General features: G+C 42.0%; 1 long non-coding RNA gene across 2 annotated transcripts; it reads left to right on the top strand.

The window, feature by feature from the left end:
- Positions 1 to 12,211: 12,211 nt before the first annotated feature.
- On the top strand, positions 12,212 to 19,606 carry LOC308316798. 2 transcript variants are annotated; one of them, XR_013964213.1, is made up of 3 exons: positions 12,212 to 12,227; positions 17,193 to 17,217; positions 18,181 to 19,606. It is a non-coding gene; the product is annotated as an uncharacterized lncRNA (long non-coding RNA). The 2 variants fall into 2 exon arrangements; XR_013964214.1 differs by lacking the exon at positions 12,212 to 12,227 and adding an exon at positions 14,865 to 14,978 and having other exon boundaries at positions 17,187 to 17,217.
- Positions 19,607 to 26,222: the final 6,616 nt, after the last annotated feature.

Below are 26,222 nucleotides of genomic sequence, written 5' to 3' on the forward strand. Positions count from 1 at the left end.
GACAAATCATAACAATAAACACAATGTTTTGGGCCAAACAAAGAATGAGAAAGTAGAAGAAAACGGCAAGTTACAATACTTTTTTTGTTTGTTTTTCTTCTTTGTAATTACTAGCCTTTACCCATTGTGAAATACTTGCCGTCTTGTGGCCGCAGGGGGTACTGCGCCCTGGGTGCGTTTTCGCATTTTTAATTCACTAATAAATTCATTATGAATTTATAATTTGTTAAATTGGAAAAAGGGCTTCGTTAAGACAATGCCTGTGTGAAAAGTGGGAGCGATTGGTGCCGGCAGTGAGAAGCTACGGAAGTGTTTCTGACACACAGACAGACACACATTCATTTAGACAGACATTGGCTTAATTATAGTATGATTTGTTTGGTCCAAAATATTGTTTTTGTTGTCATGATTTGTCACGACTCGAGTTGGCTTCGTACGACACTTGTCTATGGGGGAAATGCATTGGGATTCATTTCCTGGGCCTGGTGTCGTCATGAAAGGGGGCGGGACTGCGACGCTCTATAGACCACCAAAGAAAAATGTCCCTCTTTTTCCAACAGAATTTGCCGAGCTCTATCATTAACACAAACTATGACATGACAATCATCAGTGGGGATATTAACTACCATATCGATATGAAATATTTTACTTGTTTTTAAAACATTGAATGGAAATGCACCTGCCTATTTCTCAGAAATGCTTCCTAAGTGTTACAAGTCTCAGTTGTGAGACCCATAGGCAGATGAGTTTTGCTGCTGGGGAAGCCCTCCTATGCCTGATAAAACAGGAATAAAATAAATAAGACAGGTGACGATGATGTTGTCTTTTCAGCCTCCTCATGCAGAATCATATTTATTAATTCACAATTCAATATATTCATTTTCTCTGTATCATTCTTTTCTTTTTTCAATAAACCAATCAAAATATAACAGTCACAATACTCCTTTTCTTCATGACATCACATTGTTCACATTTAGTTTCCATAACCATAGTTACTTTAATAACTACCAGTATGTTTTCCTCATACCACCAAGATCCTTTAAATGTCTGTGTCAGACAGTAGTGCACATTAATGAATGTATTGCAAATAACCTAGCATAGCGCTACAAATATACATCCCTAAACAACAGGTAAGTATCATAGTGCAGAACTGAGTTTCAAATGGCTGTAGACAAAACGTTTTTCATAGTATAAAGCTAAACTACTTTAAAGTGCATTTATAATGTAAAATAATACAAAACGTTTTATAATCAAACATTCTGTTCATCAAAAATACTTCTTAAAACACAACAGGACCACCATGTTAGGAACACATGTAAAAACGGGACATTCTTTGGGTCACAAAACCACTCAAAATTATAGTTAGCTTCACCAAAAACGATCTCCAAAAGTAAATAAACCGTGGGCAACAACTGTGTGCAGTTTATGAGTCTGTTGTGGAGTACAAACCTGATAAAACAGGAATAAAATAAATAAGACAGGTGACGATGATGTTGTCTTTTCAGCCTCCTCATGCAGAATGAGGAAGTGATTCAGTCCAGTCAATGTGTGCCTCTGAGAACGAAGCGAATCGCCACACTGCCCCCTAGTGGTGGGAACACTAGGAAAGTTCCACTGAATAGTGTCATAGAGAACGCTTGGCATTAAACCAAGATAGTGCATTGTCCATATAGAAACATTCTTGCAACTTTCCTTTCACAAAACAAAATATCATCTTCAAAATGATAAACAAAATACAAACTAAAATGTGACCATACATTTTGTGTGCGTCACACGCTCCCCGACAAAAGAAAATGGCTCCAGACATTAAACTCTCAAAATACAAAAATACATTCTCAAATTCTCAAAGGTAAGTACTGTATCGGGGTAGGTATATTCGTGTAAGTGTTTGTGTTTGTAGTTGTTGTGTGTGTCAATCAGTACACAAAGAGTGGTTGACTGTATGGCATGGTTTGGGGGTAAGGTAGCATTTGGTATGGGATGAGGTATGGTAGTGTCTGGAAAGGTGGGTATGTCATGGGATGTGGCCCCATCTCCCAGATTGGCATCGATGACGTTTCATAGGCTCCAACTGTGTTGATCATGGGTTGAGGTTGGTAAGAGGGTTGGCCCAATGAGCCGTAAGTGAACATCTGGGTAGGCCTCCTTTCACGTTCGGACCTCCGTGGTTGTGGACTACTGGGTTGATCACAGGTAGGTTGCACATCAATTGTCTGAGGGTCTACTGACCTTTCCCTGTGCTGGTCAACTTCGTCCTGTTCATTATCTGAATGACTTGTATCGGCAGGTATCTGCTCGTCTTCTGTTGGTACCATGTCAACAACAGCATCTCTGTTTTCTTCCACAGGCATTTCCACTCTCCCTTCCTGAATAGGATATCCTCTGGTTTCTCTTTCAGGTATGAGTGGTCTGGTTTGTTCAAATCTCTGAGTGTATGTTACGTGATCAGTGTTTCTCTGAGGCTCCCAACGGGGTTGTGCTTGTGAAGTCTCAGGTTCTCTCGTTATAGGCACTCTCAGCCAGTATCGTGGTCCATCATCATCTGAATCTGAGGACTCGCTGCTGAGGCTCTGTTCATTCTGTCTCCTTGAAGTTGACTGTCTGTTCCTTGTTCTCTGTTGAGCTTGGGGTTCAGGTAGGTCTCTAGGTGAGTCTCTCTTCCTTCCAGGTTGTGGCTGCGGAGGTAAGTCTACAGGTAAGTCGTTGACCACATGGAGCAGGTTGCGGTGTAGTGTTCGGATCCTGTTCCCACCCGTTTCCGGTGTCACTCTGTAAACAGGTCCATCAGCAATTCTCTCCTTCACAACATGGACTGTGTTTTCCCAGTACGACCTCAATTTACCAGGGCCTCCTCTCTCACTCAGATTACGCACGAGAACACGATCACCTGGTTCCAGGACAACAACACCCTTCATGTGGCGGTCATAGTATCTCTTCCCTCGAGCATTTGACTGTTGACTATTCTCAGAGGCCAGTCGGTAAGCTTCCTTCATCCTTTGAGCCCACTTCTCGGCATAGCCTCTTGGAGAAGTGGCTTCCTCTTCCTTTGCCAGGCCAAATATCATGTCCACGGGCAGGCGTGGGTGACGTCCATACATTAAATAGAAAGGCGAAAACCCTGTTGCCTCATGCCTGGTACAATTATAGGCGTGGATGACTTGTGGTAAGTGGTCTCTCCATCTTTCCTTCTCCTTTTCTCCGAGAGTTCTGAGCATTTGGAGCAAGGTTCTGTTGAATCTCTCCACAGGATTACCCTGAGGATGGTAGGGCGTGGTCCTGGAGTGACCAACTCCACTGAGTTGTTGCAGGGTCTTGAAGAGTTCATTTTCAAATTCTCGACCCTGGTCATGGTGTAATTTCCAAGGGTACGCAAACCGTGGAATGAAGTCCTCAAAGATTTTCTCTGCGGCAGTCTTTCCGGACTTATTCTTGGTGGCATAGGCTTGGGCGTACCTTGTAAAATGGTCAATAACAACCAGAATGTATTCAAAGCCTCCCTTGCTCTGCTCCAAGTGAAGATAGTCGATGCAAACCAACTCTAGGGGTGAGGTAGTGGTAATGCTTCCCATCGGCGCCCTGATATGTGAGACCGGCTTCTTCTGCTTGATGCAGGGACATTTCCTTGTTACATAAGCTTCAACATCTTGTTTCATGTATGGCCAGTAAAACCGGTCCCTGGCTAGTCCCAAGACCCTTTCTGTCCCCATATGGCCCATCTCGTCATGGAGGTGCCTCAACACCAGAGATCGGTACTGGTCAGGCAAGACGAGCTGACTCCTCTGGCTTGTTCGCCGGTACAGCAGACCATTTTCCAGATGGAGTTTCTCCCATTGGTGTAGCATCTTTCTCGCAAGGCCACTAACTCCCTTTTTCATGTCGTTGGTCAGTGTGTTAGTGGTCTCTTTCAGCTGGATGACTTGACTGATGGAAGGATCATCTCGTTGAGATTTAATGAGCTCATCATGGGGGATGGTTGGGAGTAACTCTGTTGACTGTGAGGTTGAGCTATCTCGTGACAGGTCCAGGACTGCCACATAAGCAACATCCTTCTGCTTGGCGGCATGACTGCCTTCCCACGTAGCCAGTATGATGTCTTTGGACAGCTCCTCTGTGCAGGCGTCGACGTAGTTGTCTATGTCTAATGGCATGCGGGACAAGGTGTCAGCATCCACATTAATCTTGCCCGGTCGATACTTGATTTCAAACCGGAAGTCCGCTAGCTCACCGACCCATCGGTGGCCGACAGCATTGAGCTTAGCGGTGCTCAACACGTAGGTTAATGGGTTGTTATCCGTGTACACCAAAAAGTGGGGTGCATAGAAGAGGTAGTCTCTGAACTTTTCGCATATGGACCACTTTAAAGCCAGGAACTCAAGTTTCCCTGAATGAAGGTTGTAATTCCGCTCTGCTGGCGTCAGCGTCCTGGACCCGTATGCAATGATTCTGAGCTTCCCTCCCTGGCGCTGGTATAGCACCGCACCAAGACCTTGTTGTGACGCGTCTGTGTGCAGCACATAAGGGAGATCAAAATCAGGGTACGCTAGTACTGGGGGGTTGGACAGGGTGTGGATGAGCTGGTCAAGAGTTCTTTGGTGCTCTTCAGTCCACTGTATCGGGGTTCTGGAGGACAGCTGGGCTCCTTTTCCTCGTTTCTGTTTGGGCTGGGGCACGCTGGTGACAGGGTTTTTGGATTGTAAGAGCTCATACATCGGTTTGGCAATTTTAGAAAAATCTTGAATGTACGTTCTGTAGTAACTTAAGAATCCTAGAAGCTTACGGACCTCTCCGACGGTGTTGGGGGTTTTACTCCTCAAGGCCTGAATGGCTTCCAGGTCCTTGGGGTCTAGCCGCACTCCCTCAGCAGAGACCAGCTTCCCCAGATAACGAACTTCTTTTCTGAAGAGCTCGCACTTGTTTGGCCTGAGCTTTACACCGTGACGTTGGAGCGCCCTCAGCACTCGTCTCAGCGACTCTACATGGTCTTCAAAGGTCTTACTATAGCAGAGAACGTCATCCAAATATGGTATGCAGCATTCGTCTCGCAAGGAGTCAAGCATTTCCTCCATGCTCCTCTGAAAAGCAGCTGGGGCGTTTGAAAGCCCAAAGGGGATGCGCACCCACTCATACAAGCCCCATGGAGTGATGAAGGCGGTCATGTGTCTCGACCCCTCTGCGATGAAGCCTTGATGATAGGCTTTTCCCTGATCCAAAATTGAGAACAGATTGTAGCCACCCAGCGTGTCAATGAGGTCTTGAATACGGGGGAGAGGGTGTCTATCTGGAACTGTCTTTTGGTTCAGGAGCCTGTAATCTATGCATAGCCGCAAACTTCCATCCTTCTTGCGGACACAAACCACTGGTGCGGAGTATGGAGATTTGGACTTTACAATCCACTTCTTTGCCAATAAGTCTTGGATGTACTCCTTAACTTCCTTGTACAGTGGTTTGGGAATTGCTGTGTAGCTCCTCTGTACTGGGATGTCATCCTTCAGGGTTATCCCCATTTGGAGGCTTGGAATGCACCCCATGTCATTTTCATCCTGAGCAAACGCATTTGACTCCTCGTAGAGCATTTGCTTGACTACAGCTTGGTGTTCGTCACTTAGGTGGCTTATATCGACAGGAGGAGACCACCGCTTGAATGGTTGTTCTTGTGGGTTACTGTTGTCTTCATCGACAGGAACAGGTAAGTCGACGTTGCTGATCTCGACGCTATCCATCTGATCTGTCTCCACAATCTTGTCGATCAGCTGAATACTGCCCAACATTGTGAAGTTGTTCAATGTCACATCGTGTTGGGTGTGGTTACCCACAGGAATCTCCACATAGGGCTGCCTGACCTGGTGGATTTCAACCAAACCATCACCGATATCTAGCTCCTCCAGTCTCAGGTCTGGGTGGTTGACCTCGAACAGTGCCACAGTGGACGTGAAATCAGCAGGCACCTTGCACCTGATGCGAGCGACATGGCCTGGACGGACGACAATGCCTTGACGACCAACTCTCACCACTGCATGGTGCTGGTCGGGTTCCGGGGTCTGTATCAAGTTCACAATTGTCTCTGCTTGGTCATTGTCGATCTGTATGGCCTCTCTCAGCAACTTGCCAATAACAGCAACAACTTCAATGTGACCCTCCTGCCCTAGGATGAGCTCTTCAATGACGTTGAAGCCCAGTATCGGTCTCACAAGGCTCACACGACTGACCAGGAAGGGTACTCTGATGGCGAGATTTGGATCATCGTTGCCAGGTAGGTTAAAGGTGAGTTCAACCCATCCATCATATGGGATCTGTCCTCCATTGGCTGCAGTGAGATCCAGTGTTCTGCTTCCTATGAGTTCACTGAGAGGGCGCACTTCCTGTTGAGGTAGGTATTTGTGTTTCCATGGCTTGTCAATAATACTGACTTGGGCCCCAGAGTCGAGTAGAACCGTCACAGCGTTTCCACTTCGATTGCATTTCAATAAGCACTTCTTTCCAATTAGCTTAGCTACTCGCTGTGCTGGTGACCTGTCATCAGCCGATGAGTGAGAAGGGGTGGCAAGATGGTGATTGACCTGCACTGTTGCTGGCTTGGGGTTGTCTGGATGGGACTGAAGGCTGGTGTCGGTCACAGGTGATCCCTCTGCTGTGACCGGGGGGAGTTTCCCGACGGTTTAGGCCTCTTCAGGCACCCGACAGCACGGTGCCCCTCTTCTCCACAGGCGAAACAGTGGTTGCAGTTGGGGCGGCCATTTGCAACACAGTTAGGGCAGCCATATGGTCTTTCTTTCCTTACTTGTCGAGTCTGAATCTGTTGAGTAGAACACTGACATGTGGACTGGGGCTGGGGCTCAGGTCTTGACGGATTTGATGCAGCTTTTGACTGTAGGGAGGTTACGACTTCCGTCAGAGCCTGTACTTGAGCGCAGAGTTTTTGGATGAGCTCATCTTTAACTTGCGTGTCGGGAACAGGCTTCTCTTTGTTCACTTCATTGGTGGTCACTTCACCACTGTGAGCTTGAGCTGTCTTGGGGCGATTGCTGCGTCCCAAGCGTCGCTTCCTCTCACTTTCTTCACTTGTCGTTTTGTTGACTTGTCTTAGAAGTGCATCATCTGTGACTGCAGGGTCTGAGAGAAGTGGCTTCAACTCCCTCCTAATATCATCATGTTTCTCATTCAGGCCCTGGTAAACGGTGCGAAGGAAGACATTCTGTGCTGTTTGTGCTTCGTACTTGATATCAGAGTCTGTCTGTTTTGACATGAAAATCACTTTTTGTTTGAGCCCCATCATCCTGTAGAGAAACTGCTGTGGTGTTTCATGTTCATGTTGTTTGGCACTTATCAATTCCTGGAACAGCTCAGTACTGCTTTTCTCTCCCAGATGAGACTGTAGGAAGCTCTTCAGCTCGGCTATGTTCATGTCATCTTTGCTGGTGAGCATATCCTTGAAGTTTCCAGGCTTTATGATGCGAAACACTGCTCGTATGATTTCACCTTCAGTGTGCATTTCTCTCAGTCCTTGATCAATCTGCTTGCTGATATTGCTGTAGGTTACTTCGGATGCATTATCACCAATCTGTCCACCATGCAACTTGAATTCCTTCTTCTGGAGGAAGGGGAGGTCTTTGAGGGCAATCATACTTCCAGTATGGTGATCATAGTTGGGAAGGGAGGATGTTATGACATGTGGACTGCGGGACTGGTAAGTGTGTTGTGTGTCAGTTGTGGTGTATGGACTGTGGGACTGGTGAGAAACAGTGGGTTGAGTGTGGGTTATGGTGTGTGGGCTGTGGTGTGTCGACTGGTGTGAATCAGTGGATTGAGTGTGTGGAATAAATGAAGCCCCACCCTGTTTAACCCTTTTGTGCACGTCATCATAAGTAGACATCAGCTTACTGATTTGTAATGCCAGGGCATCACTTTGAGCGGCCAAATCAAATGGTTCAATGTCAGAGGGTGTATCCGTAACATGTGTGTCAGTGTGGACACTCTCAGATAAGTGTGGTGAAACATTAGCATCAGATACAACAGATACATCAACCTCTGTTCCAGCGCCTGTAATAACATCACTCTTGGTACGCTTATCAATAATTTCAGCAATAATATCTAGCATAGTTCTCAACTCTGATATGCCCTGATCATCTGACTCTAGCAAATCTGTGCTTTCCATCCATGAACACAAAAAATCAATACAGCTCTCTTCATCCTGGTTGACCAACTTAGCTTGAGTAGACTCTTGTGAGCGTGAGATGACTTTGGCAAGCTGTAGCAGTTCATCTGAAGAAAGGTTGAATAGCTTCTTCTTTATGGTCCAGGTCAGCGTTTTCCTCTCGTTGTCTGCCATCGTGAACATCAATCAGACACCCTCAGCTTGTGAAGTCCTTGCTCTGGCAGCAGTCAGACGCTCTCGACTCTCACAGCTTCTCGCTCTGACGATGAAGCACTCTGGCCCACAGGTTCAGGAATCACTGGATCGACGTCCTACTCCGATCATCAGGTGGCGCCGATCCCGGACGAGCCCCCACAAATCTGTTACAAGTCTCAGTTGTGAGACCCATAGGCAGATGAGTTTTGCTGCTGGGGAAGCCCTCCTATGCCTGATAAAACAGGAATAAAATAAATAAGACAGGTGACGATGATGTTGTCTTTTCAGCCTCCTCATGCAGAATCATATTTATTAATTCACAATTCAATATATTCATTTTCTCTGTATCATTCTTTTCTTTTTTCAATAAACCAATCAAAATATAACAGTCACAATACTCCTTTTCTGCATGACATCACATTGTTCACATTTAGTTTCCATAACCATAGTTACTTTAATAACTACCAGTATGTTTTCCTCATACCACCAAGATCCTTTAAATGTCTGTGTCAGACAGTAGTGCACATTAATGAATGTATTGCAAATAACCTAGCATAGCGCTACAAATATACATCCCTAAACAACAGGTAAGTATCATAGTGCAGAACTGAGTTTCAAATGGCTGTAGACAAAACGTTTTTCATAGTATAAAGCTAAACTACTTTAAAGTGCATTTATAATGTAAAATAATACAAAACGTTTTATAATCAAACATTCTGTTCATCAAAAATACTTCTTAAAACACAACAGGACCACCATGTTAGGAACACATGTAAAAACGGGACATTCTTTGGGTCACAAAACCACTCAAAATTATAGTTAGCTTCACCAAAAACGATCTCCAAAAGTAAATAAACCGTGGGCAACAACTGTGTGCAGTTTATGAGTCTGTTGTGGAGTACAAACCTGATAAAACAGGAATAAAATAAATAAGACAGGTGACGATGATGTTGTCTTTTCAGCCTCCTCATGCAGAATGAGGAAGTGATTCAGTCCAGTCAATGTGTGCCTCTGAGAACGAAGCGAATCGCCACACTGCCCCCTAGTGGTGGGAACACTAGGAAAGTTCCACTGAATAGTGTCATAGAGAACGCTTGGCATTAAACCAAGATAGTGCATTGTCCATATAGAAACATTCTTGCAACTTTCCTTTCACAAAACAAAATATCATCTTCAAAACTAGAAAGCAGTTCCTGTAGAAACTGCGTGGGCTCGCATAAAATGCAATGTATAAAGTTATTGCCGTGTCAAGTTTGAAACTCGGGGTAATAGTGTTACCATTGGTGGTCTAAATCCATAATCAAACTTTCTGGACTGTAGCATATTGTAAACAAAAGTAGAAAATGCATTAAAGCTGAAGTAAAAGTTAAAAAAAGTATGAACATTTGTAAAAACTATAGTTTAAGCATGAATAACTGCATAAAGTGGAATAAAGTATGTGGAAGTAGTATGATGCCCAAAAAGTGGCAGAATAAAGTAAGTAAAGTATTACTGTCTACTAATGATTTGTAATGTATGAATAATGCTTTACAATGTATTCTTGATTAATTAGGAAAAGGTAAAAAGAAAAAATACATCAATGGATATGAAAGCATGAATGAGCAGAAATTGTATTAAATAGCATACTTTTACATTTAAAAAAGGGTCAAATAGCATTGTAGCGCCTAAATCCCTGTATTAGGTGCTACTGGCTGCTGACGGATGAGGAAGTTTAGACGTGTGCTGAAAGAACTGAGGTCCAGAATGTTCGTAGAGTGGATATTAAATTATATTTATTTTCCTTACAAAATCCTATACTTTGAAGGCAAATAACATAAGTAGCAAACAGTCAAACGTGGTGAATGCAACAGTCCCTGTCTGCACAGTCAGAAAACAGTTTGCCTCCTATCAACAACACCTGCAATTCATTAGGGACAGGGTTAAATACCCTCCCTGTAACTATGGCAACCTGAACTTGACCACACCCCTCAGTGGACATCATTGGCCACAATTAGGAGACTCAAAATGGCGCTTACAAGCATATAGGCCTATCTTTAAAAGCATAAACACAATGATTATTGATTTTTCTTTGATTGATGAAGTGTTTTTATTTTTAAAAACAAATTTAAATGTAAAAAAATAAATAATCTAAAAAAATCTTTTTCTTTTTAAGTTAAAAAAAAGTTTAAGTTTTTTATTTTTAAGTTTTCTTTTTTAAGTTATAGCTGTGTAAATGCCAGCCAATAGGAAGACAGAGGGGTGGGGCTTAAGCAATTACAGCGTGCTCCTATTGGTGGTCTAAGTCCATGGAACAAGTTTCAAGACTGTAGCATGCTACAAACAAAAGATATAGCTGTGTAAAGGCCAGCCAATAGGAAGACAGAGGGGCGGGGCTTAAGCAATTAAGCCATTAAAGCTTGTTCCTCTTGATGGTCTACGTCCATGTACCAAAGTTTAAGGCTGTAGCATGTTGTGAACGAAAGTTAGAGCTGTGTAAAGGCCAGCCAATAGGAAGACAGAGGGGCGGGGCTTAAGTAATTAACCAATTGCAGCATGCTCCTATTGGTGGTCTAAGTCCATGGAGCAAGTTTCAAGACTGTAGCATGCTGCAAACAAAAGTTATAGCTGTGTAAAGGCCAGCCAATAGGAATACAGAGGGGCGGGGCTTAAGCAATTAAGCCATTACATTTTTGTGGAACACTGTACCAATAAAGAAATAGACTCCTTCATAACCGCTCTCAAAGAGCACTTAGAGCAGTTACAGTGGGCTGCTATTTGAAACTGGCCCTGCTAAAAAAGCCAATTTTTCCACACTGTAGGCCTCCACATTTCTTCCCATTTTGAGGGACGATAGCCCCTCCTATGCCCAGGTTAGTGTGTTTGTGTGTACCCCATAGCGATTATTTGATTGGCTGAGTAGGGAATGTGTACCGCAAAATTTGTGATAATGGGCTTGGCACGGAATGTGATGATGTATGATGATAAGAGCGCCTCTCACTTCACACAAAGTGTGATTTTTTCATCTTTCATCAACTGTAATATAGGCTATTATCAGCTAACATAGTAACAGCCTATAATAGCTGACAATGACATTATTTATTCCCTTCTTCTCTGGAATCCTGCCTCAAAGCAGCAGAAAACTGTCGTTCCCTGGCCTGATGTCATCGCTAGGGACACATGCATCAGTAAGCAGGAACTGGGCATGGACCGGAAAGTCTGGCGTGGCATTGTGTGTGTGTGTGTGTGTGTGTGTGTGTGTGTGTGTGTGTGTGTGTGTGTGTGTGTGTGTGTGTGTGTGTGTGCGTGCGTGCGTGAGTCTCTGTGTCACAGGCACGTGCAGATGGGGGTGGGGTTTTTCTTTTTTTTTGGCCACATAACTAAGGGGGCATGTGATGTGGGGGGCCAATACAAGCTTGTGTGGGGGCCAATTAGGGCTTGTGTGGGGGGGGCAATAAGGGCTTATGTGGGGGGCCAATGGTTCAAGACGAACATTTGACAAGTAATGATAATTCCACTATCATAATGAATTATCTTTTAATCTGCCATCAGTCAGTTTTAGTTTCAGACTCATGAGAACATATTGCTTATTTTACTGTCCAATGACACAAGGGACGGACTACCCCCAAAAATCGGCGCACAAGTGTGATTTTTTCATATAATTGTATATTTGTACAAATGTTCTGATTATAATGTTATGAATTATAATTATAATAATAATAATTATTATTATTAGTAGTAGCCTACAGTAGCCTACAGTAGTAAGTGCTGGGTTATCAAATAATAACAATAAGTCAATTTGTCATGTCTTCATGCAAATGTCAGAGACGGAACGTTTTGCAAGCACATGCGGACCGCTTTTACTGCAACACCACACCACTTCCTGTTTGGAAAACTGCCACTGGTAAGTAACGTCCCAGCTCTGTTGTGTACAGTACATATTATATTAATTTATCACCTAAATGAACACATTGCGTTTGTCCCAGTTCGTTACTTTGTTAAACAACAGACCCGAAACCATTACTTGTCTTTGTCCCGTTGTTTTAGGTCCGTTTTTGCTCTCATTTGTCATGCTATTTATTTTGAGTTTATTTTGCTAACAATTAGCTACCAGGCTAATTAGCTCCCCGCGGCCCCGCCGTCATAAGAGGAACACACAAACACTGCGTGTTGCTGACTGTTATGACGTTGAGTCATACATGTCTATAAATTAATTGTACTAAACGGGTTTTAATCTGTGAAGAAGTTTTCATGTCATTAACTAATAGCTAACACAGTAGCCTTTTGCTAGCAGTGTTTTTTTCACTCATTACATTCTGATATGTCATCAGGAGCACACAGCCCGTTGGTAAGTTAGATTTGAACTGTAGTGTGTGAAATGTATAATGTTTGCTATGGGCTACTGGTAGCATTTTGTGCAGTAGTATTGTCACGTTGTGTCCGCGTTGGTATACCGCAAGTATTGAGCGAGCGAGCGGCGCACGGGGTGCAATGTTTATGTAGCAATGCTAGTGTTTAGCTGTGGCCAGCGTTGGCTGTTTTGACAGGTTGCTCTGTCGGGACGCTTAGCGGACTGTAGCGTGGTGGAGAAGTCCTGTGTTATTGTGTGGTGTTTGCACGTCCATATAGTGTCACGTCAGTATATTAACTTACGGACTCTGTTGCCATGGTAATGTTTTAGTATCGTGCCGGCCGGCTGGCATAGTGCGTGCGTGCTGCGTGCGATCTGCGCAAGGCACTTTGGGAATTGCATTCTGGGAAATGCAGTTTATAGTTTATATACTTATTGTATCCAGCTCGCTGTATTAACAGAGTTTACTGTGCTGCTTTACTGTGCTGCTTTATATACACATTTAGTGTATGCGCAGTACATATGTGGTTTGGTTATATGTAGGCTACTTGTGTGTATATAGGGAATGTATGCATGATGCTGGTTTTCTTTATATTGCACTTTTGTATCAGTAATGAGAGGAGCTGTAAGATTATGTTACAAGTATATTCAGCAGGTATATTCTGGGAGAATGTACAGCTATATTATATTTTGTGAGAGTCAATTACAATAACATACTGTGATGCTTATTTGTTAATTGTTGCATTATATTCGAACGAATGTTATGGTAATGCCATTTTTATTTTATTCTTTCTTCCAGGTTTATGACCTGTGGTCTTTCATATCAATAAATTGACTAACACGAGTCATGCCCATGTGTGCTGCCTGTTCTTAGCCCTTCGGAGGGCTTAATCTACCAAACTCCGAACAGCTATAGCAGTGGTTCCCAAAGTGGGGTCCGTGGACCCCTAGAGGTCCTTGAGTTGAAGGGGGTCCCCAGCTAAATGATAGTTAGGAACCAAATGGACCCTTATGGGTCTGTAACTATGAGTCTTACAATCCTTTTATATGAATTGGGGGTCCCAGAGATAGAAATGACATTAAATGTAGTTAATATGCATGTCAAACTGGGGGTCCTTGAAATTAAACGGGTTCTTATGGTCCAGGGTCCCTGTATCTTTTCAACTGGGGGTCAATTAGTGTCAATTTGGGGACCATGACATCTTGTACATTTGTCATAGCACCTTGTATGTCATGGTTTTATCTAAACTCTGTCTCTCTCTCTCTCTCTCTCTCTCTCTCTCTCCCCCCCCTCCTTTGCATCACGGTGAGTTGTGAGCTTGTAGATTGGCTAATTTTAAACAATTGAGTACTTTTTACTTTGGTACTGTAGCAATATAGACTTTTTACTTTCAACAGTGTTTTTTATATTGGAAATAAACAACTGATTAATTGCTTATTTTGATCTCCTTCATTTTGCAGATGAAATTACTATCCTGCCTACATCTGAGTAAGTATAGATAAATGGGCATGTTGTGTAGTTTATTTTCCAGTTCGGTTACCTGTTCTGTACTTGGGAGGTCGGTACCTTAGGGTCCCTTGAATGTCAATCTACTCTCCATGGGATGCACTGTTACCACTGTCTGCTCACAGACAAATCTAACGTCACTTGAGTGTTGATGAGGTGTTTCAAATATGCAACAGGTGCAGTAGGAGATTGTGAAAACTTGAAACGTGAATTGGTGACCCAACATCACATTATTCCTCCCTCCCTGTAGAACGCTGTGGCCCCCCTGCTGCCTAATGTTATTATTAGTATTGTAAAAATAGCAGATCTACAAACTTGCAACACACAGAAAATGTTGCTGATTTGGTCATTTAAGTTTAGCCTTTTATTTGTTATCAGACAGTGTATTCTATACTGTTGAATTAAAAATGCCTTCTAAAACCTAACCTACGGTTTTTGAAGACCTTCAAATTCTTATTAACCCATTTTGACCTGACATTAGATTAAAAAAATGTCTTCTACATCCTGACAGTTTTCTGAAAAAGCTATGTTTCTATGTCAGTGGTTTTTCAAAAATAGCAGACCTACAAGCTCGTAGCGCGCCACTCGGTGGCGCACTATGAGCTTGTAGATCTGCTATTTTTCAATAGCTAAAGCATAACATAATGCCAACACCAAAAGTTCCCGCCACAATGGGTTAAAAAAGAAAATAATGGAAATGAATTAATACAAATTCTGCATGTATAGCAACTACAAACTGAATAATTTCCTCTATCTCCTTCAATCTGCAGATCAAACGACACCACCCTACCTTCTGAGTAAGTATTAACTGTATCAGCTTAATATTTGCAGATACCAAACATCACTGGAATCTCGGGGAAAGCTTGCCAATATCGCCTCCCGTTGCCTGTGATAGACCTATGTAATAGACATATGTGCGATTTGCATTCTCTTCCACACTTCACACAGGGCGATACATTGACACAGCATTTTACAGTGAAGATTGGGATCCCAGAGATATAGATTAATTTGGATCAAATGGGGCTCTGTGGCATAATGCATATCAAACTGGGGGTTCCATGAAGTTAAAAAGGTTGAGAATCATTGAACGCTAAACTGTATTGGAATGCCATTGCGTACTGTACAATCCTCACGATTTAACCCAGATGTATGCATCGTCAATCACTGAAAATATATCTACAAGCTCACAATGTGGGATGTGAATGGGTGACATTCAATTTACCATTATTATTACCATTATGTTATTTACCAGCTGATATCACAAATCTACTGAGGTTTACAGGTTTTATTCACATGCATCATGCAGGTAGTACAGGTGCAATACTTTTTTCTCCCAGTGGATTGAATACAAACCATATTTAATGTAAACGTGAAATCAGCGCCTTACTGATTTAATGTGGTTGACGTTTTAGTATTTTAGGATATTAAGTAATAAGGTCAGTGGGGGCACGGAGGCACAGTTGGTAGTGCTGTCGCCTCACAGCTAGAAGGTCCTGGGTTCGATTCCCGCTCGGGGCGCTGTGGGTGCTGGCGGCGTGTTTCCTCCTCCACGTCATCAGTGCCCATACCCGAGGCGGGGTTGGCGAAAGGGCCTTTCTGTGTGGAGTTTGCATGTTCTCCCCGTGTCCCCTAGGGTAGGTACCCTCACAAAAACATGCAGTAATCCTGGTCTCTAAACTGCCTCCCCCTGGCCAGCCGGGGCGCCTGATGGAGGGGAAAGGAACTGGTTGGAATAACGTGTTCCTTCCACGCGCTATGTCCAACCAGGGAAACTCCCCCCTGTCAGGTGTAAAGGAGCAACTTGGACACAAAAGCATGAAGGAAGCATGAGTTAAGTCCGTTGCTCTCCCCAGGTTGGCGGAGGGTGTGTAGAGCCCAGGATCACATTAGATGATTGACACAGGGGTGAAAAATGGGTTACAAAATCGTGGGATAAAAGATATATATAAAAAAAAGTCAGTGATTTTCAAACTTTTTGATTTCAAGGGCCCCAAAAAAAGTATGAAAATATGTGCCAGGAACACAATTTTCTTTTTAAACAGACCTGCATGCTCATTTGCCATTTTCAAATGGCCAAAGTCTGTTGAAGTGCTTACATTTTTATTTTGCTGGGAACCCCCTCAAGGAACCCTGGGGGTTTCCGCAACCCAGACCCCACTTTGAGAACCACTGCCTTAAATTACTTTAATAACTGTCAACCTAGCTTTAAGTGTTCATCACTAATACTCATAAGATGACACCATTCCTGCCTACCCACTTTGTCGCAGAGGATAGCAATGGGTTAGTGATGGCCAATTGAACGATAGGTTGAAACTGTGTGAAGTGTTTAAATTGGAGCAGATTGATTCAATGCAAGCTGTTACAATGTAAGCCATTTAGTTAGAAATATGCAGCAGTGTGCATTGAACTTTACTCATTTAGCAGGAAATGATTAACCCATTTAGACCTGAGGACACATCTCTGTCACCCTATAGCTTTTTTTTCCCCCTGATGAAGGCTTAACCGCCGAAACGTTGGATATTTGTCTTACCTGCTGTCCGAATAAATATTGGTACTCTGGCTATTGGTGTGTGCGGCCACCTTCTTGTTCATTCAAGATCTCCTATACAGTTTTCTCCCGTGCGACGGCACCGCCACAAGGACTTTGGTGTGCGTAGAGCCTCTTTGTACACCCTATAGCTTTTAACCATGACTATAAACTTTACCTGAAAAATGGCAGATCTACATGCTCTGAGTGCTGCGCTACGAGCTTGTAGCTTGTTTTCTTTAACTCAAATCTTTGCTTCTGGGGGGGTCCCTGCTACAACATATTTTCAGATGGGGTCTGTGGCAAAATACAGATAATTCTCGGGGTCCTTGACATGAAATGGTTTGAGAACCACTGATAAGGTTTTGGAAGACATATTGTAGAATCTGGTGCCAGATCTCAATGGGTTAACAACACAAAAGAAAAATATTCTTTGAACAATTAAGTAATTGCTGATTTTCTCCTTTTCATTCTGCAGACTTAGCTGGTTGCTGTTGACCTACACTTGAGTAAGTATTAGTTATCAACACTGATGATGTTTTTACACAATATTTGTATTCAAGTTGAATATAGATGCAAGAAGTGATGTCACACACACACACACACACACACACACACACATTTTGACACATAGTAACCACTTAGGCGTTATTCCTAGTATGGACTTTCAGTGGTGAGGTGACCACCGAACTACAACATGACGTCACTGAGCCGCGGTGAAGAGCATACCACGGCCACCGCCTCAGCCCTACTCTCTGTTTTTACTCGCCACCGCTCCACGCTATTTCAGCTCCGGTGGTCACCTCGCCACCGAAAATCCACACTATGAATAGGCCTTTAAGCCCTGTATGATTAGCAAAAATAGCAGACCGACAAGCTCACAACGTGACTTGTGAATTTGTAGCTTTATAGCTTAAAAACATACTTATGTTTATGGTGGAGGGGCAGATGTTTTGGTTAGGGACCCTTTGACCAAATGGCCACATTCTGAGCTTGTAGAACTGCTATTTGCAGCACACACCACTGTTGTACGATGGAACACACATTATACTTTAAATATTGAATACTATGGTTGATGTAATTAGCAATTGCATATTCTATACAGTACAGTAACTGACTACATAAGGCTTATTAATCCTGTGGGGAAGATTCAGAACAGCTAGCCAAATTGCTGCAAATAAACATTGTAATAACTAGGGTTGACCTGATCAGGTGATCGGAAATCTGCTCCAATCTCATGATTTTCAAAAGATCGGATTTTTTATTGTAAATCTCAAAGAAAGATGTATAAGCAATGAGATTTTGTAAACTGTTTATGCTAGCGCAGTTTGTGTTGTAACTTTATATATTCCATGAGAGGTGGAGTTAGTTGCTTTAGCAAACAACACAAGGTTTCTTCCCGACAGCAACATTATGCATTTATGTTACTGATATACTTGTATAAATGTGACTATGAATATTCTTTCTTTCAGGTAAACCTTGCGCAGTGAACCCTGGGTTCCAGTGGATCCTGTTTTTATCTTAATCCAACACCCCAAACCCCTCTATCTCCCTGCTGCCTCTCTGTCTTTTGTCTCTACCTTTTCTCTATCTCGCCCAGAGAAGTCTCAGAGTTGGGAGCAACTCTGAGAGATCTTGCTCTGCTCCCTTAAGCAACCCCTTATACGCAACCCTGAAACGCAACTTGATACAAGTTTTGATGCAACCCTGATATGAAACCTGATACAACCCTGATATGAAACCTTGGATACAGTTTTTCTCTTAATCCAACACCCCAAACCCTTCTATCTCCCTGCTGCCTCTCTGTCTTTTGTCTCTACCTTTTCTCTATCTCGCTCAGAGAAGTCTCAGAGTTGGGAGCAACTCTGAGAGATCTTGCTCTGCTCCCTTAAGCAACCCCTGAAACGCAACTTGATACAAGTTTTGATGCAACCCTGAAACGCAACTTGATGCAACCCTGATATGAAACTTGATACAACTTTTGATGCAACCCTGATATGAAACCTTGAAACCTTGGATACAGCTTTTTGAGACATTTGTATTGCCACACCTTTGAGCCATCTTTGTTTATTCACCTTTTGTTTTGGTTAAACATCCATCCACCTAAACACCATTTCCACATTCCTGAGTGATAGTTTTTACATTCCGTATACATTCATTTTTGAAATTATTTGTTTCTGGCTATCCACTATCTGGATCCGAACGCAGCCTCAACTCGATCAGCTTGGTGTCTGCACTCTACATACTGAACCAGGACCGGACTACGTACTGGACCAGGATCATCAAAGCAAACACATTTCACAAACTGTTTAGAAATACTCTTAACATTAGTACAGTATATACTCCTAGCAAGGCCAACCTCTCTTTATTGTTCAGCTTCTTTATACATTGTATAGTAAAATATACTTGAGTAAAAATAAATGTATGGTAGTTCAATAGGCTTGTTTAGAATTCTGTTTGATAGTTAAACTATTTGCAGCTCTGACAAGTGGACCTGTCTGTGATCACTCTATTGAACAGCGGTCCATCAACTGAAGTAGCCCAACTGCTATATTAAGTGTATACATTACCAAGATAATTTTCCTAATCCATCACTATATTGTTAAGCTATCACTGAATATTTAATCAGCACTACTTGAAGGTTTGTTGCTTGTGCTAACATTTGAGAAACATTTCATTGGTTCAAAACAAAACGGTCATTTCCACATTCCTATACATTTAGTTTAATCTTTGATCAAATACTAAATCTACAAAGGTAGTGTTCATATCTATATTAACTGTCTATACTGCCTTATAGATACACTGATTTAATGAATGACTGGTATTTGTTTGGTGCACTAATCGTTTAGTCTAACATTGCCTGTATTGCATTAAATGCAGCCCGTTTTTTTAAATTAATTGCAAACTTGACCACATTTCCTCTTTTGAACAGTTCTTTAAACTAAACTGCTTATTAATACTGTTGTAGCCTACATTGTTTAGAAAGTGAGATAATACAAGTGGACGTGTGACAAATCACTTGCTTCTGTTTGGTACTATAGTGAATGTCCCTCAGTGATTGAGATTGCATTGTGGTTTTCAGTAGCTCACATCTGGTATATTACCTAGAATTCTGTGAAACTACAGTTGACGTCTGGTCCTATATTACAATTGTTTCATAATTTTCTGGGTGTCTATAGAACAAGTTGCTAGTGAACTGTAGCCTACTGTATCAATCACTACATTCTCTGAAGATATTTGTGAATATCGTAGTCCCTATTAAGTTACCATAAAAACATTGCAAAGCACAAACTTATACGCAATATTTAAGGTTTACCAGTGTGACAAATAGCCTACAAGAACCAAACGTTACCATGCCGAGGAAAGGGAAAAAAAGTCAAGCTAAAAAACAACACTGGTCCAAGTTGAAATTATCTGACGATGTGATACCTGGTCAACAAATGCATGTTCCCCACAGCTGCAATGATGTGAAACCAATGTACTACACTGATGCTGTAAAACAGGTTAGTCACAGTGAAGTTGGACATCTGTCAGGGACATCTCATATTCAACACAAAGGCCAATCTGACGAGACGAGAGTTAAAGCATCCCATAGTCAAAACAGCACTAAATACGATGTATTTTCCAGGAATAAGCAGTGTGCCTGTAGTTCTCTAACATTTCTGGCATTCCTTCATGAGGAAGAACACATTACAGCAGCAAACCTGGACCTTGTATTGCAAAAGGGCGACAGCATGTACACAAAGGTCAAGTGTCAGTTAGATGCAAAAGTAAAAAAAACAGCCGATCTACAAGCTCACGAAGGGGGACAGTTACCTAAAACAAAGAAAAAAATTGATTATACTCATCTAGCTACAGATGAACTACCGGACAAAGTGTCTGCCCGCGACCATGACTACCATGTAACAAAGCATCATGATCTTTCCCAGTACGGTTCATTCGGAGATCCTCCATCTAATTATGCAGAAGAGTACCTAGATCTAGAAGCAGGACTTAGCTGTTTGTTAACAGAGGTGAACTATGCATTGCTGGTAATGACTGGTTTAGTAATTGCTGTGTTCAGGAACAGATCAGGAAAATTTGGTTTCTTTGACCCACACTCTAGAAGGCCTGATGGATTACCATATAATGAAGATACTCAACACTTAGGCACTGCTGTAATGATTACATTCACAACATTGAAAGATATGATTGACAGGATTATTGAGTGCCAACTGTTGTTTAAGACGTTACCAACATGCATGTATGAACTCATGCCTGTAGGATTTCACAGTGACGACGTGGATAACAGTGATGTCACTATTGCCGACTCCATTGACCTGTCACCACGAGCTGGAATAGAAATTCCAACAACATCAAACACAGATGTCTACAGCACACACCATGCAAACAGGCAGGCTAAACATTCATTGTCAGAAATGTCTGATGTGATTGTAGGACATTGTACAGAATATCAAACAAGCAAGTGTATTGATGACAGTGCTGTATCACCTATGAGCGAGCAGAAGGATGCTAAAGTGCATTGCCATAAAGACTGTTTATCTAAGAATTTGACACATTATCTTAAAAAGCGTGTAGGACCCATGGGTGAGCAGGAGTTTAAGGAGCGTTTTTCTGACAACATCACATACTGTGTTAAGGATACAATCGTGACAGCAGGTCAACAAATACAATGTGCTCCCCACAGCAGTAAAACACCATTACAGAAGATGTCTTCCACTGATGCTGTCAAACAGGTGTCTAAAGTTAGACATGTGCCAGGGACATCTAACCGTATTCAACACAAAGGCCAATCTGATGAGACATGTGTTGCAGCATCCCATAGTCAAAACAGCATTACATACCGTACATTTTCCAGGAATAAGCAATGTGCCTGTAGTTCTATAACATTTCTGGCATTCCTTCATGAGAAAGAACACATTACAGCAGAAAACCTGGACCTTGTATTGCAAAAGGGCGACACCATGTACACAGAGGTCAAGCAGCAGTTGGATGCAGAAGTCAGAAAAACAGCCGATCTACAAGCTCACGAAGGGGAACAGTTACCTACAAAGAATAAAATTGCTCATACTCATCTAGCTACAGATGAACTGCCGGGAAAAGTTTCTGCCTTCAACCATGACTACCACGTAACACAGCATGTTCGCCGGTACGGTACATTCGGAGACCCTCCATCTAATTATGCAGAAGAGTACCTAGATCTAGAAGCAGGACTTAGCTGTTTGTTAACAGAGGTGAACTATGCATTGCTGGTAATGAGTGGTTTAGTAATTGCTGTGTTCAGGAACAGATCAGGAAAATTTGGTTTCTTTGACCCACACTCTAGAAGGCCTGATGGATTACCATATAATGAAGATACTCAACACTTAGGCACTGCTGTAATGATTACATTCACAACATTGAAAGATATGATTAACAGGATTATTGTGTGCCACCTGATGTTTGAGACGTTACCAACATGCATGTATGAACTCATGCCTGTAGGATTTCACAGTGACAACCTGGTCAACAGTGATGTTACTATTGCCGACTCCATCGACCTGTCACCACGAGCTGGAATAGAAATTCCAACAACAACACACTGGGTTAAAGAGCATGTTTCTGACAATGTCACAGCAGGTCAACAAATACAATGTGCACCCCACAGCAATAAAACACCATTACAGAATATGTCTTCCACTGATGCTGTCAAACATGTGCCTAAAGTTAGACATGTACCAAGGACATCTAACCGTATTCAACACAAAGGCCATTCTGATGAGACAAGTGTTGCAGCATCTCATAGTCAAAACAGCACTAAATACCATGTCTTTTCCAGGAATAAGCAGTGTGCCTGTAGTTCTCTAACATTTCTGGCATTCCTTCATGAGGAAGAACACATTACAGCAGCAAACCTGGACCTTGTATTGCAAAAGGGCGACACCATGTACACAGAGGTCAAGCGTCAGTTAGATGCGAAAGTCAGAAAAACAGCCGATCTACAAGCTCACGAAGGTGAAGATGGTGCATCTTTACCTAAAATAAAGAATAAAATTGCTCATGATCATCTAGCTATAGATGATTTACCGGACAAAGTGTCTGCCCGCGACCATGACTACCATGTAACAAAGCATCATGATCTTTCCCAGTATGGAACCTTTGGAGACCCTCCATCTCATTATGCAGAAAAGTGCCTAAATCTAGAAGCAGGACTTAGCTGTTTGCTAAAAGACGTGAACTATGCATTGCTGGTAATGAGTGGTTTAGTAATTGCTGTGTTCAGGAACAGATCAGGACAATTTGGTTTCTTTGACCCACACTCTAGAAGTCCTGATGGATTACCATGTCAATATTATTATCAACACTTAGGCACTGCTGTAATGCTTACATTCACAAAGTTGAAAGATATGATTAAGAGGATTATTGAGTGCCAACTGGTGTTTGAGACGTTACCAACATGCATGTATGAACTCATTCCTGTAGGATTTCACAGTGACAACCTGGATAACAGTCATGTTACTATTGCAGACTCTGGAATAGAAATTCCAACAACATCAAACACAGATGTCTACAGCACAAACAGGCAGGCTAAACATTCATTGTCAGAAATGTCTGATGGGATTGCAGAACAGTATTTTCACACCGGCAATATTGAGTGTACTGATGACAGTGCTTTATTATCACCTATGACTGAACCGGAGGTTGACATAACGTCTGCTGTTGATCATAAACATTGTAATGTCACTTGCAATCAATTATCAAGTGCAGATTTTAAAACCCCACACACCAACTTAACTCACACTGAAGCATCTCAAAGTATGACTTCCTGTAAGTTTGTGACTGGACAATCTTTCAAAATCACAAATATGAGCAAGGACCAGATAGCACACATGTTAAAATTGGAAAAAGGGAAAAGACGAAAATATATGAGGACTTGTGAAAAACTTGCATTACCAAAAACTGGCATAAAGCAACAAAAAACAGTACAGAGAAAGGAAACCAAAAACTTGAAACAAAGGACTTTGTATGCTAAATGCGAATTGTATAGACTAAGAAAAAAGTTGTATATTAACAAGCGTTTTTCAAATGATAGTGCATTTAAAATGAAACATATGCAAACAATGAAACAAATCAGTCAGCACAAGTACACAAATTATCTTGAATTTAGAATCAAACATATTGAAATCATGAAACGAATCAATCAACACAGATACAAAAATGATCTTGAATTTAGACTCAGAAAGAAACAACACATTCAACACAGATACAAAAATGATCTTGAATTTAGACTCAGAAAGAAACAACACATTCAACACAGATACAAAAATGATCTTGAATTTAGACTCAGAAAGAAACAACACATTCAACACAAATACAAAAATGATCTTGAATTTAGACTCAGACATATTGAAATCATGAAACGAATCAATCAACACAGATACAAAAATGACCCAGATTTCAGACGGCTTCATTTACAGAAATGTAATGCTTATTTTTATAAAAGATATCACAGTGAAGCAGCATATAGACTCTTTCATAAGATGCGTTGCACACGGAAAATAATACAACAATACAGACAAGAAGATGCACTACGTGCACAACAACGTAACATTGTAATGCAACAAGCCATATCTGCTTTTAGAACAAGCATACAAGATGGCCCCACTAATGTCTGCACAGTATGCCATAGAGCATTGTTTCCAGATCGAGTAAAACACTGCAATAGGACAGACTACGTAAAAAATCCAGATGTGGTGTCTGCTTGCTTGACAGGAAAATATGTTCATGTTTGCAATGATGTATGCAGAGAACCACAACATTGCACAGTACCCAATGAGAGGAAGCAAGAATGGATCTGTGCCACCTGCCATGACTATCTTAAGAGAGGGCACATGCCACCACTTGCTATGGCTAATAATTTGGAGCTGGTAGAAATCCCCCCTGAATTGTCTGATCTTAACATATTGGAGAGGCATATTTCATCCAAGTACCTAACATTTGCTAAAATCATACCTCTTCCCAAAGGCCAGCAGAGATCACTATGCGGTAATGTAGTATGTGTGCCATCTGAAGTAGAGGCGACTGTCAATGTTTTACCCAGACTTAGAAGTGATTCTCAAGTGATGAGAGTAAAGTTGAAGAGACGATTGCACTACAAAGGACATCAATTGTTCCAGACTGTCACTATGTCTAAAATTTTAAAGGCATTGCACACTTTAAAACAAATTCACCCCGAGTATAAGGACATAACTATCAGAGATGAGGCCGAATTGTGTGACCCGACAATTTACGACGAGGAAGAAGGTGACAATCAAATTGATGATATCATGGAAGATGATGAGTATGATGATGATGCATTGAGGGACATTGACAGGTGTGAGCAAAATGCACTGAATCAGCCACACGATAGTCTTGGTGAGGAACAACATATCGATATCCTGCCTCGTAATGACAATCAACAACAGGATCACTCAAACGATACAGAACAAGAGGGTGAACAGCCAACTGGTGGCATTGCCCTCGAATCTTGTCTACAGCCAATTGACATTGCAGACCAGCTATTATCGTTCAGTGAAGGAATTTACTGTATTGCGCCTGCTGAAGGTAATAAGCCGGTCAACTTTTTCAGAACACCTAAGCTTGAGTCTATGGCATTCCCAGTGCAATTTCCCACTAGTGTAAACACATTTGATGATGCAAGACCCATTAGGTTAACACCCAGCAGTTATTTTAAATCAAGGCTTACCTCTGTAGATAGTCGTTTTGCCAGAGATACAAATTATTTGTTCTTTTCACAATTCGTAACAGAAATACATTTGGCTACTTCCAGTATGTCAATACAACTGCGTAAAGGAAAGCCTAAGACACGAGATGGACGCAAAATAACCTCCAGGATGCTGCAAGACAAACACGAGGTTCAAAAACTGGTGCGAAACAAAGAGGCAATCAGATTCATGCAGCCACTGAGAGGAACCCCTGCCTATTGGGAGAAAACAACCAGAGATCTGTTTGCTACCATCAGACAATTAGGAAAACCGACTTGGTTTGGTACTGCTTCTGCTGCAGAGATGAGATGGCCTCAGGTGATTGAAGCAATTAAGAAACAACAAGGTGAACAGGTTAATTTTGAAGAACTTGACTGGGCAACAAAGTGTGAAATATTACGAAGCAATCCGGTTACAACAATGCGCATGTTTGATAAACGTGTTGATGAATTATTCAAACTGTTTCTGAGTGCCGCGCAGCCGCTTGGCAAGCTTGTAGATTACTGGTATCGTTTAGAGTATCAGAGTCGTGGCTCACCTCATGTTCACTGTTTGTTATGGATAGAGGGTGCACCCGTGTATGATGAGGACTCTGATGAGACTGTGTGCAATTTTATTGACAAGTACGTTACAGCCCGGTTGCCTGACCCAAATACTGAGCCAGAACTATACAGAAAGGTTAAAGAGCTTCAGACACACAGCAGAAATCACTCCAAGTCATGTCGCAAAAACAACAAACCTGGCTGCCGATTTGGATTTCCTAAACCCCC

The sequence above is a fragment of the Protomyctophum bolini genome, assembly GCF_963924005.1.
Source record: "Protomyctophum bolini genome assembly, chromosome: 6".
NCBI classification, from domain to species: domain Eukaryota; kingdom Metazoa; phylum Chordata; class Actinopteri; order Myctophiformes; family Myctophidae; genus Protomyctophum; species Protomyctophum bolini.